The following is a 6,935-nucleotide window of genomic DNA, read 5'->3' as shown; positions in this document are numbered from 1 at the left end:
ACTTGAGAATCCATGGCCAGCTAGATAGCCAGAAGATGGAGAGGAGAGAAGTCATTGCCTTCGAGTTCTTCAAGTTTTGCTCTGAGCAGGGCGCGCTGGACCCGGGGCACAGGGTTTATTCAGAAAAATGCAGTGGGGCTGGGGCAAGTGAGGACTGGGGCAGGTCTTCGAAATGGGCCACGCTGACCATTCAAACAGACATGGCAACAGAACTGCCAAGGCGTGCATGTTTCTAACACAATACGTGGCAGGTTGGTTTTACATTTAAGACTATAAAAGCTGCTGCTCACCCCCAGCCCCTTCAGTTTGTTTGTTTGTTTGTTTTTGGCAAGCTTGTTTTGGCAAGCTAGAATCCAGTGAACCGAATCAAGGCTGTCTTCAGCTCTGACTCCGTGCAATCTCTCTATTCCTTTGCAGCTCAAGCGGCTAGTGAAAACTGGGCTCCAGAAAGGTTATTTCTCCTCTGTGTCAGTGGGTGGTTAACCTTTGAGTCAACCAACTCTGCACCGACGTTCAGCGTCCTCCCCTCCCCCTCCCCCTTCCCTTTACCTTCCTTTAATTCGAGTACATTTTGTCCAGAGGCCACAAGCTGGTTTAAGATCCAGTGGGTCGCCTGCCCTCCAGAGACGGGTGCTCAGCTGAGTGTAGGGAGTTGGGTGAAACAAACCCAGGAAAGGGAGGTGCCCTTTTAAGAAACCTCAGCCTTCTGGTTAACATAATAATGAGGCCATTATGCCTCCTAGGGGGTCTCTGGGCTTGCCCTAGGGTTTCCGAACAACAGAAGCCCGCAGCTAGAGATTCAAGCCCTGTACCTCCTCATCAGTGTGCCAGGGCTGAATGCCAGGATGGGTGCCCATCCCAGGGAAAATGGCTTCAGTTTTAAACACCTGTCATCTAAGCTCTTCCCCCTGCCCTCGTAAAATCTGCCCGTTTGCTCTACAGACACCTCTTTTGTCAAATCTTAATTAGTACCTGGGTGGCTGAGCCGTCCATCCTCCAGAAAGTACCCCCCCCCACCCCATCCCATACCAGCCCCACCTTCCATGTATTTCCACACTGACCAGTCATCTTCACTGGTGTCCGGTAAGTATCTGAAGCTATTGGATTTTGAAAGTGAGACGGATGCCGTCATTCACTCTCATTCATTCATTCACTCACTCATTCATTCACTCACTCATTCATTCAGTTCATTCATTCATTCACTCATTCATTCACTCACTCATTCAGTCATTTATTCACTCATTCATCCATTCACTCACTCATTCATTCATCCAGTTCATTCATTCACTCACTCATTCATTCAGTTCATTCATTCATTCACTCATTCATTCACTCACTCACTCAGTCATTCATTCAGTTCATTCATTCATGTATTCCTTCACTCATAATTAATTTTGAATGTCTAGTATGTGCCGGTCACTGGCCTGTGTACTTGAAACGCATGGAAAAACAACAAAACTTGTTGCCGCGAAAGCTCACGTTATAAGGGAGGGAGGGGAGCGTGGGAGACAGATGGCTAACAATAAACCATAAAGACATTGGGTGGCACATTAGAAGTTACAGAAAGACAACAGAAGCAAAACTAGAGTAGGTAAAGGGGAATCTGGTGGGCAGAGGGAGTGGGGAAAGGAAAAATTTTTTAAATTATTATTATTTTATTATTTTTAAAATTTAAATCCAAGGTAGTTAATACATAGTGTGATAATGATTTCAGGAGTAGAATTTAGTGATTCATCACATACATGTAACACCCTAGTGCTCATCCCAAGAAGCGTCCTCCTTAACGCCCATCACCCACCCATTTAGCCCATCTCCCCACCCAACACTCCTCCAGCGACCCTCAGTTTGTTCTCTGTATTTAAGAGTCTCTTATGGTTTGTCTCCCTCTCTGTTTTTATCTTATTTTTGCTTCCCTTCCCTTATGGTCATCTGTTTTGTATCTTAAATTCCACATATGAGTGAAATGGTATGATATTTGTCTCTCTCTGGCTGCTTGATTTCACTTAGCCTAATACACTCTAGTTCCATCCCTGTTGTTGGAAATGGCAAGATTTCATTCTGTTTGAGAGCCGAATAATAGTCCATTGTATATATATATACTATATCTCCTTTATCTATTCACCTGTTGATGGACATTTGGGCTCAGGAAAAGAAAAATGTAGTAACATTTTCAAGTGCAACTTGAACTCAACTTGTAAAACAAATGACAAATGAACATTGATGTTCCCTGTCATGAAGAATAGGGGTCTGGCCAATAAACAAGTATCGGGCAGTGGTACACATATCACTGTCTGCAGAATCAAATTTTATATTCTGCAGATATTTATATTTATTTAGAAACCGATATTCAGAATATCATTTTATGATTATATACACACATATATGTATATGCATATACATATACATAATAACAGGTGCTGTAATTTAATTTAAAAATGTACCATTGGGGCTCCTGGGTGGCTCTGTCGGCTAAGCGTCCGACTTCGGCCCCGGTCATGATCTCATAGTTCGTGAGTTCGAGCCCCGCGTCGGGCTCTGTGCTGATGGCTCAGAGCCTGGAGCCTGCTTCGGATTCTGTGTCTCCCTCTCTCTCTGTTGCTCCCCTGCTCGTCCTCTGTCTCTGTCTCTCAAAAATAAATAAACTTAATTAAAAAAAATTTTTTTTACATGTACCATCAAGGTGCTTTGATACCTCTTTCAAATCAGGTAGATATATATTCCCATATATATGAAATTTCTAGTTGCCCAAATTGTCTTTTTGTTTCTTCTGGAAGAACTTGCTAACACGATCAGCTCACATCTCTTGGTAACATGAACAGCAGAGGCAACTTGCTGCCTTTGACCCTGTTCTGCTGATCAAGCTTGAAGCAACTTCATGCTGGCCTTCAGCCCAAGGTGGCTTTTGGGGGCAAAGGTAACTCCAGGCAACAGGGAGTGGGTGGGGGGGAGGGGAGGAAGGGGAGAGGCTGGCCCAGCAACAGGAGACTCGTGCTCCCAGTAAAGGAGGATGGAACAGGGGAGCAGGGCGATTGGCCACACATCTCCTTGTACACTTCATTCAGCTCTGCACCCCAAGTCAGAACCCCACTTTCTGGTTTCTTTGAAAGTATTTAGTGCACAAATAAGCAGATCGGAGATAAGGAATGTCCAGTCATTGTTCAAGGATTTTCTGGAATTTGAAGCATTGTGACTTTTGTTGTTTAGAAAGGCTTTGGTTGCCTGTTTATCATCCAGCGCAGGCTCATGAATAACTTCCTGGGGGACTGGCCCACATTCTTGGTCCTGTTGGCGTCTCTTGCCCAGCAAGGCTCACTCGGGGCGTCTTCCCAACATCCTGTCTGAGAACGACCTTCTTTTCTCCACTTACTAAGCTCCGAGTCCTTATTGAAATGACCTCCCGCGCAGGAAGGCCCACTGTGGCGCCTGGCAGGAGAAAACAGTTCTGGTTTCTAGGAAGTTACACACACACACACACACACACACACACACACACGCAAAGTCTCGTTCAGAAAAGGCAAAATGTTTCTGTTCCTCTACAGGGTTGATACGGAAAACTAGCAGACATTCCAGCAACGTCCAGAACAGAAGGTAAAGACAGGTGCAGGGTACACAGCTGGAAGTCAGAGAACACAACAAGCTTCGTGTCCACAGGCACAGCTGCCTTAGTGACCCCGCCATGCGGATGTGGGCGCTTAAACAAAGCCAAGGGCATACGAATGTGTCTCGTGGGTATGCTCAGGCTTGAAAACTACTCAGTGGAAAGCTGGCAAAGTGTAAGCATTTCAGAGAAAGATAACCACGGAACTTATCTTAGCATCTAGGTAGCATTTTGCTCTTGCCCAATATGTTCTAAAGCTGCCGGGCTTTTTTCACTTTCCCAAGTGGGATCAGTGAGGGTGAGGGGAGCCCCAAAGAGAGAGACGGGTTCTTTAAATTCATCCTAGGTCCTAAATGAGACCTTGCTAGAACACGACAAAAACTATTAGGACTCTGGTGACCAAAAAGTTGTGCCTTGCCCTTGGTCAACTGTTGGGTCATCCGTTGGTTGTGATGCAGAACTATGATGCCCACTTCAGATGTTCAGTGTGCCTCATCCACTCTCCGGGCTGGTGATGAGTGCTGGTGTCATGGGCAGGTGACCGGTGCCGGGGTCCAGGTTCCGCTCTCAGACGGGACCCACACCTTCTGTTTTTACACTCTGCTGTCACCGTCTTGAAATTCTTTTTTTTTTTTCATTCTTTAATTTTGTCATTTCTTTTTTATTTGAGAGAGAAAGAGAGATAGCATGCAAGTTGGGGCAAGGGGCACAAGGAGAGAGAAGGGAGAGAGAGAGAGAGAGAGAGAGAGAGAGAGAATCGTAAGCAGGCTCTACGCTCAGCACAGACTGTAACATAGGGCTCAATCCCAGGACCCTGGGATCATGACCTGAGCTGAAGAGTTGGACGTCCAACCGACTGGGCCACCCAGATGCCCCACCATCTTGAAATTCTTAATAATGTTGTCTTTGAACTTCTGTTTTGTAAATGAAGTCCAATCGGATGGCAGAGGATTCATGTGGGCTGAGTGGTTACATGCAATATGGATGCCCATTGGTTCTTGTTCTTACTGCCTATTTATTTGTGCCATTAGGGATTCCCCCATGATCATGGAATTTCACAGGATTCATGATGTGCCAGAGCCCAGGGAAGACTTGAAACAAATAGGAGGTAAGCATGCCTATGACTAAGTTGGGAGCAGGAAAGGAGGAGGGGCACCGACTGTTCTAAGTGAACACAGAACTTATTCAATGCAGGAAGAAGGCAGTGGTTTTCTAAGAAACACAAACGAGCACAGAACCATGTCATGTCCTTTCTTACTGTTGTTTCTTCCCCGTATTAGCCAACACTTGGGCTGACAATGAAGGCAGAGAAGGAATTGGAAAGACAGAGCAAATGATACTTGTTTTTCTTTTCAGTTCTTTCTTGCTCACCAGTAAGCCAGAGGTCTGGACTGTTGGAGAAAATGTGTGTATGTCATGAAAAGAAATAGAGACAGTTGAGTTAGTTTTTTGTAGCATTTCCACTGTTTGGGGAAGAACAAAATGAACTACAAATTATGAATTATGTAATTCTGGTGATCCTGGATATGAGTTACACACTCTTACATTTGCATTTAAAACTGGCATCACACACATAAAGAAGAATGGTGAAATTCAGGCTAAAAATGAAAAGTTTTCATTTTTCTTTATTACGGTGACATAAACAAGTAATAAAAACACCATGGCAAGTTGAGAGATTGCAGAAAAGCTCTATATTATAGTACCTTAAACAACATTTTCCCCCCTTGCTTTTAAACAGTTTTCATTTTGGGGCATCTGAGTAGCTCAGTCTGTTAAGCCATGGTTCATGAGATCAAGCCCCATATTGGGCTCTGCACTGACAGCTTGGAGCCTGCTTGGGATTCTCTCTCTCTCTCTCTCTCTCTCTCTCTCTCTCTCTTTCTCTCTCTCTATTTCTTTTTCTCCCCCTCCCCCAATGTGCATTCTCTCTCTCTCTCTCTCTCTTAAAATAAATAAATAAACATTAATTTTTTTTTTCATTTTGCTCTGGGCCCCACCAAGTAGGTAGCTGATGATAAATATAAAAGTTTGTAGAAACACCTAACATGGTTGTTAGATTCAACCCTGATCATAGTGTTCACAGCACGTTTAGTTAGGATTTCATTTTAGGGATTGTCTTTGTTTAGATTCTCCCAGAAGGACACCCTGAGATAAAGATTTGAGTGGAAGTGATGTATTTGGAAGACGATCCCTGAAAACACCAATAGGGAAGTGTAGGAGGGTGGAAAGAAGGAGAGAGAGAGAGAGAGAGAGAGAGAGAGAGAATGGAAGCAATTAACCGTATGCTATCAAACTAGTTACCTTTGTGGGGAACTGGAATTCGATCCTGCTGGGAACCCCTGGAGACAGTGGTATCCCACAGTTACCCCAGATGAAGACCAAGGGAGCTGGGGTATTTGTCTTTCAACTTTCCATCTGTCCTTAGAAGAAGGCTATTCTTGGGACCATTAATTATATATAATTTCTGGCTTGTTCTGCTCATGGCTACCATCGCAGAGTATTGCAGGTATGGGAAGGGTACCAACAGCATCTATGCCATTCGTCAAGCAATGAAAGATCCTATACAGATCAGAGATACCTGTTAAAATGACTAGTGAGACCGGTGGAGGAAAAAAGACAAAAATAAAACAATGATGAATCTTTGCTCTGCCTGGATGAGGCTTCAGAAAAACACAATCATGAGTCTTTATAGAGAGGGGTCCTAGATGATGGCATTATATGTATTTCTGTGAAGAATGAGATGAAACTTTCAGGACAGTAGAGAAATACAGTGGATCATAATGGAGGTTGCAAGTTCATGTGTAGCTAGCACAGATTTGCTAAGGAGAGCCCGCAGTCCATCAGGAGGTCTGGAAAGAGAATCTTACCTTTGTGCCACTCACCAAAGGCCAGCGTCGGACCTTATGAGGAATTTAGTCTTTGATGACTTTGGCCTGGCTTGTGATTTCCCAATGCCCCAGGGGTCTGAGATATACTGCCCAGCCCCCCGAAAAATCCCACTGGGGCATAAATGACTGATACCAGCCCAACGTATGCCCAGCTCCAAGCTGATTTACTTTTGACCTTTCCCCCTGCTCCCAGAACTTAATTATGTTTGATTTCGCGGTGTTTTGAAAACTTCATTGTATTTTAATGGATTTCTCTTAATTTTATTTCTTCACTTAATTGAGAAACTCATTCCTGGGCAAGTTCTCTGTCCTCTTTTCTTACTCTCACGGTGCTCAGCCTCACTGGACACGGAATAGGGGAGCAATGATTTCTTGCTGATTAACCAACTCCCCCCGGGGTCACAGAGCATCACTGGAGGCAGCTGCCGACAGAGGGGGACGGTCCTGGT

General features: G+C 44.5%; 1 protein-coding gene and 1 long non-coding RNA gene across 5 annotated transcripts in view; one reads left to right on the top strand and one right to left on the bottom strand.

Annotated features, from left to right (window-relative positions):
- Positions 1-909, bottom strand: part of LOC122219564 — a 1,594-nt gene extending 685 nt beyond the window's left edge. Inside the window, exon 1 of the long non-coding RNA XR_006202444.1 lies at positions 550-909. This is a non-coding gene — a long non-coding RNA (uncharacterized LOC122219564). The remainder of the gene's footprint in view (positions 1-549) is intronic.
- TMEM170B (transmembrane protein 170B) overlaps positions 1-6,935 on the top strand; it is an 85,038-nt gene that overhangs the window by 56,930 nt on the left and 21,173 nt on the right. For 2 of the 4 annotated variants that reach the window (XM_042937901.1, XM_042937902.1), the window contains exons 1-2: positions 3,482-3,773; positions 4,630-4,706. The exons of the other annotated variants lie outside the window; for them this stretch is intronic. The gene's annotated coding sequence lies outside the window, so the exon portion shown is untranslated. Of the gene's footprint in view, positions 1-3,481; positions 3,774-4,629; positions 4,707-6,935 lie in introns of those variants that run through there. 4 annotated transcript variants of the gene reach the window in all.

The sequence above is a fragment of the Panthera leo genome, chromosome B2, assembly GCF_018350215.1.
Source record: "Panthera leo isolate Ple1 chromosome B2, P.leo_Ple1_pat1.1, whole genome shotgun sequence".
NCBI classification, from domain to species: domain Eukaryota; kingdom Metazoa; phylum Chordata; class Mammalia; order Carnivora; family Felidae; genus Panthera; species Panthera leo.
This window is presented reverse-complemented; position numbering and strand designations above follow the sequence as displayed.